This window comes from Zea mays, chromosome 2, assembly GCF_902167145.1.
Source record: "Zea mays cultivar B73 chromosome 2, Zm-B73-REFERENCE-NAM-5.0, whole genome shotgun sequence".
Taxonomy (NCBI): Eukaryota; Viridiplantae; Streptophyta; class Magnoliopsida; order Poales; family Poaceae; genus Zea; species Zea mays.
This window is the reverse complement of record NC_050097.1, coordinates 171972301-171983148: the sequence shown is the minus strand read 5'-3', so window position 1 is coordinate 171983148 and position 10848 is coordinate 171972301. Positions and strand designations below refer to the sequence as shown.

Here is a 10848-nt window from a genome sequence, read left to right as displayed (position 1 = left end):
GGGGGAAGTAAGTATGGTCTTGTTATTGTTGATGATTTTTCCCGCTTCACTTGGGTATTGTTTTTGCAGGATAAAACATAAACCCAAGGTACTCTAAAGCGCTTCCTAAGGAGAGCTCAAAATGATTTTGAGCTCAAAGTGAAGAAGATCAGGAGCGACAATGGATCTGAATTTAAGAATCTTCAAGTAGAAGAGTTTCTTGAGGAAGAAGGCATCAAGCATGAGTTCTCTCCCCCTACACACCACAGTAAAATGGTGTAGTAGAGAGGAAGAACAGGACACTCATTGACATGGCGAGGACAATGCTTGGGGAATACAAGATGTCTGAGCGGTTTTGGTCGGAAGATGTAAATACAGCTTGCCACGCCATAAACCGGCTCTATCTTCGTCGCCTCCTCAAGAAAACATCTTATGAGATTCTAATCGGTAACAAACCTAATGTTTCATACTTTCGTGTATTTGGGAGCAAATGCTACATCTTAGTTAAAAGAGGTAGACATTCAAAGTTTGCTCCCAAAGCTGTAGAAGGGTTTTTACTAGGTTATGATTCAAATACAAAGGCATATAGGGTTTAACAAATCTTCGGGTTTGGTTGAAGTCTCTAGTGACGTTATATTTTATGAGACTAATGGCTCTACAAGAGAGCAAGTTGATCTTGATGATGTAGATGAGGATGAAGTTCCAACGACCGTAATGCGAACTATGGCAACAGGTGATGTGCGACCACAGGAACAACAAGATCAAGATCAACCATCTTCCTCAACATTGGTGCATCCCTCAACTCAAGATGAGGAACATGTATCTCAAGAAGCCGGCATAAATCAAGGGAGAGCACATGAAGAAAAGGATAAAGAGGAAGAAGCACCACAAGCACCTTCAACTCAAGTCTGGGCCACCATCCAATGGAATCATCCAGTGGATCAAATTCTAGGTGACATTAACAAGGGTGTAACCACTCGTTCACGTTTAGCTAATTTTTGTGAACATTACTCTTTTGTTTATTTTATTGAGCCTTTCAGGGTAGAAGAAGCCTTGTAGGATCCGGATTGGGTGTTGGTCATGCAGGAAGAACTCAACAACTTCAAAAGAAATGAAGTATGGAGTCTGGTGCCATGTCCGAAGCAAAATGTTGTGGGAACCAAGTCGGTGTTCCGCAACAAGCAAGATGAGCACGGTGTGGTGACAAGAAACAAGGCTCGACTTGTGGCAAAAGGTTATGCTCAAGTCGCAGGTTTGAACTTTGGGGAGACTTTTGCTCCTGTAGCTAGGCTTGAGTCAATACGCATATTATTGGCCTATGCTGCTCACCACTCATTTAAGTTGTTTCAAATGGACGTGAAGAGCGCCTTCCTCAATGGACCAATCAAGGAGGAGATGTGTCACACCCAAATTTTAGGGGTCCAAAACCCTGGCGCAAACATAATCACTAAGTGTGCTAGGACCAAGTCTCACACATATGATGACTCATGGTACAGAAACGAATGTCACATCATCTATATATAATAGAGTTCTGTATAAAATAGTTAAATAATTACATCATGCGAATACAATGATCCAGCAACACAAAGTTAACTGGGAGACGACGGCCTAGACCACTCACGATCTCATCACAGCATCCTTCATGCGCCTCATCAAGCGGTACCTGCTCTTGACCTATGGGGTGTGAGACAGCAAGGGTGAGCTCACATACGTTCATTGCTTAACTAGTTGTGGGGAATAATGTGCATGGACTTGCCAAAAGTGGGAGCTCATGTGAAGTGTAAGGCTTACCAAAGAGGATGGTTGAAGCTGAGCATAGCTTTTAAAGTTGGTCAAATTTTATTAGCAGTTACTAAGTATAAGTATATATCAAACCAGAGTAATAATAGATCAAAATTAATAATAAACCACAATGTGATGCAAATGACAAATTGAATTTAATTTCATAAATTAATCATGTGAGAGTCCTGAGCTGCTCATGACCGCGAGCACGGCTGATATACCAGTTTTACACTCTGCAGAGGTTGCACCCTTTACCCACAAGTCGTGTATCCCACCTAGCCAGGGTTAGCTAGACCCTTAAACACTTCCGAGGTGAATGGCTTGGGATCCACTATGAGGCCTTTACAAAGTTCCACTAGCTTCAGAAAACCCGCTATAGTTTCTAGGAAGAGCAATGCAGGAATCCCCGTCTGACCGCCATCACAGCAAAATCAACCCGAGAACCTCCCTACACGCCTACTCCCCTACTGTCCTTGCCCCTTTTTGGTAAGGTAGTCCTCCACTAGCTTTACTAATTAGTCAGCCAAGGGCGTCCCATTCCACCCTTGTGGTGGCACGTGTTTCTCAAGTTAAGCTCCATGTTCCAATTACATAATAGTCTTATCATGAACAGAATAGAACAATAATAATAAAGAATGACCATGTGTAGTAGTTATCTCAACACCCAAATCCATATAAAGCAATAGCAAAGACTAACCAAAAGTTCAGAGGTAAACAAGGTGTAAAGATGACCAAACTAGGGTGACCTATTGGGTCCCATCAAAATTAAGTCTTTACATAATAAAATGACTATAGAGAATATTATTGGGTAAATAAAAGTGGTTAAGGGCACAGCTTGCCTGAGACTCGAGATTCCAAGTACCAGGATGATCTTTAGATTCTCGTGACCTCACTGCTATTCGTAGCAATACAAACAAACATGGTATAGGCAAAATTAACATCACACCAATCATAAAAACAAACTGCATAATAATAATAATCTACGTGTTGCTTCGAGATCGTGGGTTCAAGAACCACTAAAATCGGAGTTATGGTTAATAAGATATGGTTTTCTGGAGTTTTGGGTGATTAAATAGTGAATCATATTTTATGTTGATCATAAACCATGTGAGAAAAGTTTACAAGAACATAGCCAATTAAATTTTAATCTAAGTTATCACTTCATTTGAGATCATATTTTAGCTAAAATATAATTATGGGCAGGTTGACTTGACTAGATTGAATAATCAACTAACCTAAGCTAAATAAATATCCAATTATAAAAGTATGAGGAAGGTTAAAAAATAATGTTTTTAATGTGTAAAAAAACTTTATTACGGAGCTCACGCAATTTGAACGGATCAAATCGGAGTTAAAATGTGAAAGTTATGGATAGAATAGGATTTAGGTCATTTAATATAGCTTTTATATTAAAATTTAGCTCCTAGGGGGGTGTGTATATAAGGTCACAGGGACTTCGATGTAGGAATCTCCAACCATCGAGGGATAGTGGGTTTTATTATAATAAAGTCGAGGGGATCATCAGCAAACGTTCAGGCCGAAGGGGTATGGATGAACGAGAGTCGTTGGATTTAAAAGCTACGACCCAGATTAGATCTGGCACAAGCCCGAACCAGTAGGAGATGATGACCGCACGATTGGGAATCTTCGGTTCCAATTTCATTAGCACAAGATTGCATCGGGTCCGTCCACACGAGGATCCTTGGTCATAATCCATCAGGGTGAAGCGATATCCAGCCTTCAATCCTACCCCATGGATCGAGAATCAATGACTATTTCTTGGTTCGGCCAAAACACTACGACCGCTCGATCACCACCGTCGATCCACGGACACACGACCCCAACACATCTCCCCCAACCTTGGTGGTCCAAAACGACGGCGCACGCATGCCCAGCGGCGCAATCACTGGGAAACTCGAATCGATGCCTGGGCACAGTACTTCCCTAACCCAAGCTGGCTACACGACGCTACGGACTCCGCGAATCTAAGAAAGGACTTACCAGAGCGAGAGATGACCCACAGACGAGTGCCCACGGCGGACAGCAGATTCGCAGCATGGGTCGATGCCCGGCGAGGAATTCTATCGGCTCCAACCAATTACACCCGCCAATCCTTCTCTATCGCAAGCAGCGGTGGCCGGAGAACCCGATGACGAAGGCACTCGTGGCCTGGCCCCTAGCGCAACGGCACGACACACACTCCCTTCCTCCCGACGCCGGAGCTCCCGACGCGGAAATTGCTCGGCTCAATGGAAGGATGGAGAAGGGGGCGGTCGGGGATTTATATATCCCAGTAGGCGGCTCCACGGTAAAGCGCTACCAATTGAAATGGAGAAAAGCACGGCGACGGTTGTGGAAGCATTGACTCGCTCGGATCCCCAGAGGAGTTTGTTTGGCTAGAGCTAGGAGATAAGCCTGAGCAGGAGGGTTCGGCCTGACATCAGGGCCCCGTATGGCAGTGGCAGGGGCAAGACCACGCGATGATGACTCCGAGCGGCCTTTATGTGGGCCCCACTCGGCAGTGAGAGCACGCGCGACACACGCTTACTAGCGAGGAAAGTGTAGTGGGCTGCGGGGGCAGAGCTACTGGGCCGAGGAGGGGTGAATTCGGCCCAACCGTAGGGTTTGTTCTTTTTCTGTTTTTTTCAATTTGCAGTTTGCTTTGGTTTCTATTTCAATTTTCCTTTATTTGGTTTTTTTCTTTAGATTTCAAATTCAAATTAGGTTCTGAACTAAACTTATTTAGAACGCACAATCAAAAAGCCCAACATGATGCAAAGTATAAATATATGTGATTTTATTTTCTCTAGGTAAATGCTATTTAACCTAATAAAGAATAAGTCACAATGAGATAACAAGAGACCCCTTTTTGAAATAAAATAAAAAATAACCTTATTAAAAATTAAGTGTTTATTATCTATTCATAGATAACCATGAACTCAATTTTAGGCAATAATTTTTGTAATCCTTCAGATAATATTTCGAGGTATAAGATTTAGAGAAAGAATGACTCATTGGTGGCACTTTCCATGTAATCCCCTATTTCTAAACAATATTATTTAAATTTTTATATAACCTTTTCCTAAAATCCATCAAAAATTTGATGTGTTACAAGATGTACATGGAACAACCCCCTAGCTTCGAGGGTGACAGGTATCCCGATCATGTGTATAAGCTCTCTAAGGCGCTCTATGGACTTAAGCAAGCTCCAAGAGCATGGTATGAGTGTCGTAGAGATTTTCTCATTTCTAATGCTTTTAAGGTCGGGAAAGCTGATCCTAGTCTTTTTACTAAGACTTGCAATGGTGATTTGTTTGTATGCCAAATATATGTCGATGACATAATATTTGGTTTTGCTAATTAAAAGTCTTGTGAAGAGTTTAGCAGGGTAATGATGCAGAAATTTGAAATGCCAATGATGGGCGAGCTAAACTACTTCCTTGGATTTCAAGTGAAGTAAATCAATGAAGGAACCTTCATCTCCCAAACAAAGTATACCCAAGACTTACTCAAAAGGTTTTAGATGAAGGACGCAAATCCTGCTAAGACGCCAATGGGAAACGACGGACACTTGGACCTCGACAAGGGAGGTAAGTCTATTGATCAAAAGGCATACCGGTCTATGATAGGTTATTTACTTTATCTTTGTGCAAGTAGATCGGATATAATGCTTAGCGTATGCTTGTGTGCTAGATTTCAATCCGACCCCAAGGAATGTCATCTTGTGGCCGTGAAGCGAATTCTTAGATATTTAGTTCATACGCCTTGCTTTGGGATCTAGTATCCAAAGGGGTCTACCTTTGACTTAATCGGATATTCAGATTCTGACTATGTCGGGTGCAAGGTTGATAGGAAGAGCACATCAGTGACTTGTCAATTTCTGGGAAGGTCCATGGTGTCTTGGAGCTCTAAGAAACAAACATATGTTGCCATGTCCACCGCTGAGGCCGAGTATGTTGTCGCAGGCCAGTGTTGCGCGCAACTACTTTGGATGAGGCAAACCCTCCAGGAATTTGGCTACAATCTAACCAAAGTCCCACTCCTATGTGATAATGAGAGTGCAATCTGCTTGGCTGGTAATCCTGTTGAACACAGCCGCACTAAGCACATCAACATTCGGCATCACTTTTTGAGAGACCACCAGCAAAGGGGAGATATCGGTGTTTGCCACGTTAGCATCGAGAACCAGCTATCTGATATATTCACCAAGCCTTTAGATGAGAAAAGGTTTTGTAGGTTGCGTATTGAGCTAAATGTCTTAGATTCACGGAACATGGATTGATCTATAACATACATGTGTTTTTATGCCTTTGATCATGTTCTTTTAAGTAATTTTGTCCTTACTTATTTTTGACACTCAAGTTGTACAAGTCATCCCCGGACCTCACAAGTCCATATGCAAAAGATGCACATGTTTAGGGGGAGGATGTACTACAACTTAACCCCTTGAGACTAATATGTTTGCTTGAGTAATTTTGATATAGTCTCAAAGATGGATTGAAGGGGAAAAGGTGGACTTGGACAAATAAGAGGCTTCCACTGCATTCTGGTATCAATGTATTTTGGTCCATGTCCCTAACTGTGTTTTCTCATTGCATTTGGTTTTAGCTTGAATGTTTTTGGTGAGGCAATGGGGTTAATAGGCCAAATAGTGTTTTGGTGCTTAATGCCAATGGGGGGGAAAATAAGGCCAAAGCAACTTGATCAGCTACCACTTGTGAAATTTTCAAAAGTTTTAATGAAAGAATACTTTATTGCAAAAACTACTCTCTGATGGGGGAGAAATTCGATTATGGGAAAAGGAGAGTTTTTGGTATTTGATTAAAACTGGTCTTGAAAAGATACCTTGATTTGCCAAAACAAGTGTTTTTGACAAAGAGATAGGAAAATGAATTTGTTTTGCGAAAGCAAACCAAGTGGTAGCAAAAGTTATCCAAATATGCCAAATTATATGTAAGATTAATTGGTCTGCAATTTGACATAAAGTTGCACTTTCTAGCTCACATTTGAGAATGTTGTTGCATTTTAAGTTACTTTTGATGTGTTGGCATAAATCACCAGAAAGGGGGAGACTGAAAGGGAAATGTGCCTTTGGACCATTTCTATTATGTTTTGGTGATTAGATACTCAACACATATTGTCGGGTACCGTAATTAGGGGTACGCCCAACACTCCTAAACACAGCTGGTAAACACCCGCAGAACGAACCATAAAAACCGATGTGCGTGGTTTAAGTCAAGGCTTCGTCTACCCAAGGGACGCGACCTCGCCCGAGCCCAGCCTCGGGCAGGAACCGTAGTCCCAGACGAATTCACGCCTCGCCCGAGGGCCTCCTCAGGCAGTGGGCGCACCCTCGGCTCGCCCGAAGCCCAGCTTGGGCAGGCTTCTTTGTGAAGCAACCTTGGCCAAATCGCCTCACCAACCGACCGTATCGCATGCACATTTAATGCGGGGATCGCCTGACACCTTATCCTGACATGCGCGCCTCAGTCGGCAAGGTCGAAGTGACCGCAGTCACTTCGCCCTTTCACTGACCGATCTGACAGGAAAACAGCGCCGCTCACCCCGCTCCGACTGCTATGCCAACCACCGGGGTAAGACTGACAACAGCCGAGTTCAGCCTCAGGCGCAACAAGAAGCTCCGCCTCGCCCGACCTTAGGCCTCGGCCTCGGGAGGAGGTCTTCGCCTCACCCGACCCCAGGACTCGGCCTCAGCCTCGGCCTCAGGAGGAATCGCGTCCTCGCTCGACCCCGACCTCGGCCTCAGGAGAAGTCTCCGCCTCGCCCGACCTTGGGCTCGGACCGACCGCACCACATGGGATACATCATTACCCTACCCCTAGCTAGCTCAAGCTACGAGGGAACAAGACCGGCGTCCCATCTGGCTCACCCCGGTAACAGGTAATGATGGTTCCCCGCGTGCGTCCATGACGTCGGTGGTTCACAGCCCCCTACGGAAGCAAGGAGACGTCAGCAGGATCCCAGCCGCATCGCCAGCTGTGCTTCTATAGGGCTCAGGCACTTCTCCGACGGCCACATTATCGCGTACACGGGGCTCAAGCACTTCTCCGACAGCCACGTTGGCATGTACACAGGGCTCAGACACTTCTCTGCCAGACACATTAGCGCATAGCTGCACCCCCCATTGTACACCTGGACCCTCTCCTTGCATCTATAAAAGGGAGGTCTAGGGCCTTCCTGTGGGGGGTCGCGTGGGGGATGAGCAAACGAACAGGCTCTCTCTCTCTCTCTCGCGACGCTTGTAACCCCTACTACGAGCACCCCCCGTGCGAGATAATACAAGCCACATTCCCCCTTGTGTTCCATCTTGCGCCAACCCATCTGGGCAGGGGCACGCAGCGATAAATTCACTGGTCGGCTCGGTTGAGGGTCCCCTAGGTCCGAAACGCCGACAGTTGGCGCACCAGGTAGGGGCATGCTGCGTGTTAACGAACACCTTCCCGTTGCGTTCCAGATGGGTAGTCTTCAGCAACCTCTTCAGCCCGAGACGGTGCTCCACTTCGGGAGTCTGGAGTTCATGTCCTGCGACGGCAGCTACAACATGGTACTCCTCCCTTTGCAGCATGACAACAACGACAGTCGTCAGCTCGCCCGGCGGCGGCGAACTCGACGACGTCTTCCCCCCGTGGCGGAAGAGCAGCGTCCGGGTTTGCCCCGCCACCCTCCTCGCCGCAGGAGGAGGAGACGGGGCAACCGTGGCCAGGCAGGAGGCAACACCTCGTCGGCTGTCGAGCGAGTCCACGACGCCGGCACCCCAGCGGGGGACATGTCGGGCGTTGTCTACGCACCTGAGACAACGACGAATGTCGTTTCCCCGCAACGTGCCAACCCCAAGCGGACTGATGACGCCAGCACACTCGCGAAGGACTTGCTGGGCATTAGCCTCGTACCTGAGATGACGGTGCATTCCGTCCCCGATGCGACTTCACCACCGTCCATCGACCAAGAGGTACCATCCGTTTTCTACCCTGACCCTTTTAGATTCAGCTTCGATCCACCAAGCGACCCCGCTTCGGTGAGCGCCTTCGTAAAGGCATATCCTAACCTTCCGGGGTACCATATGTGGTCATCCTGGGACCGACTGACGGCCGTCTCAACCTAAGGGCCCCCGGGTTCCGAGGAAGAAGACGACCCCGACTCCGGTTGGGATTTCTCCGGGATCCGTGATCCCAGTGCCATGCGAGACTTCATGTCCGCATGTGACTACTGCCTCTCTGGTTGCTCTGACGGTGGCCACAGCCTTGACGACGAAGGTTGTGGCCCAAGTCGCGAATGTTTCCACGTCGATCTGGGGGATCGCGACGAAGGCAACCACCTCGGTATGCCGGAGGATGACGATCCCCCTGGGCCTGCTTCTCGCGTTGACATCCCGCGGGAGCTAGCTGTGGTCCCAGTCCCTGCGGGGGGTCAGGACACACAGCTCGAGCAAATCCGCGAGATGCAGGCCAACCTCAACGAGGAAGCAGGGCAACTTGTGCAACTTCAGCAAAACGTCGAGCAGGGGTGGGCAGGCCGAGCACTCGCCGGAGAAGCGTGTCATCGGGCCCGGGACATCCAACGCCGTATCGTTGACGATGCCAGGGCAAGGCTGCCCCCGGCCTCCAGCGGGGTCGGCCGGAATCTAGCTGCAGCGGCAATACTACTCCGAGCAATGCCGGAGCCATCCACCACCGAGGGGCGGCGTATCCAGGGCGAACTCAAGGGTCTCCTGGAAGACACAGCGGGCCGACGAGCCGAGAGCTCTGCCTCCCGAAGGCAAGGGTGCCCCTCGGAGCATCGCGCAACGACTTCCCGACTCATGCGGGAGACCTCGGTCCGCACCGAGTGCATGCGGGATGGGACGTCTGCAGCCCTGGATCGCCTCGGCAAAGAGCACCACCGTTGCGACCGTCAAGCCTGCCTCGAAGAGAAGGTGCGCCGAGGCTACCACCCCAAGCGCGGAGGACGCTACGACAGTGAGGAAGATCGGAGTCCCTCGCCCGAACCACCAGGTCCGCGAGCCTTCAGCCGGGCCATACGACGGGCGTCGTTCCTGGCTCGGTTCCGGGCCCCGACTACCATCACCAAGTACTCGGGGGAGACAAGGTCGGAGCTGTGGCTTGCGGACTACCGGCTGGCATGCCAGCTAGGAGGGACGGACGACGACAACCTCATCATCCGCAACCTCCCCATGTTCCTCTCTGACGCTGCCCGGGCCTGGCTGGAGCATCTGCCTCCCGCGCAGATCTCCGACTGGGACGACCTGGTCAAGGCCTTCGCTGGAAACTTCCAAGGTACGTGCGTGCGCCCTGGGAACTCCTGGGATCTCCGAAGCTGCCGCCAGCAGCCAGGGGAATCCCTGCGAGAGTACATCCGACGGTTTTCAAAGCAGCGCACCGAGCTGCCCAACATCACCGACTCGGACGTCATCGGGTATTCCTCGCTGGTACCACGTGCCGGGACCTGGTGAGCAAACTAGGGCGCAAGACTCCCACCAAGGCGAGCGAATTGATGGACATCGCCACCAAGTTCGCCTCTGGTCAGGAGGCGGTCGAAGCCATCTTCCGGAAGGACAAGCAGCCTCAAGGAAGACAGAAGAAAGACGCCCCCGAGGCGTCCGTCCAGCAAGGCTCAAAAAAGAAGGCCAAGAAGAAGGTGCAAGCAAAGCGCGACGCCGCTGACGCGGATCTCGTCGCTGCTGCCGAGCACAGGAACCCACGGAAGCCTCCCGGAGGGGCCAACTTGTTCGACAAGATGCTCAAGGAGTCATGCTCCTACCACCAGGGTCCCGTCAAGCACACCCTTGAAGAATGTGTCATGCTACGACGCTACTTCCATAAGGCCGAGCCCCCGGCGGAAGGTGGCAGGGACCAAGGCAACAAGAGGGAGGGCGACAAGGAAGAGGAGTTCCCGGAGGTCCACGGCTGCTTCATGATCTATGGTGGGCAAGTGGCGAACGCCTCGGCTCGGCACCGCAAGCAGGAGCGCCGGGAAGTCTGCTCGGTGAAGGTGGCGGCGCCAGTCTACATAGACTGGTCCGACAAGCCCATCACCTTCGACCAAGGCGACCAACCCCGACTGCGTACC

At 49.1% G+C, this 10848-nt stretch overlaps 1 long non-coding RNA gene across 1 annotated transcript; it reads right to left on the bottom strand.

Annotated features, from left to right (window-relative positions):
* Window positions 1–1469: 1469 nt before the first annotated feature.
* On the bottom strand, window positions 1470–4236 carry LOC118476383 (uncharacterized). Its single transcript, XR_004856372.1, has 2 exons — window positions 3763–4236; window positions 1470–1653 (listed from the first exon to the last, which is right to left on the bottom strand). It is a non-coding gene; the product is annotated as an uncharacterized lncRNA (long non-coding RNA).
* Between the last annotated feature and the right edge of the window lie 6612 nt (window positions 4237–10848).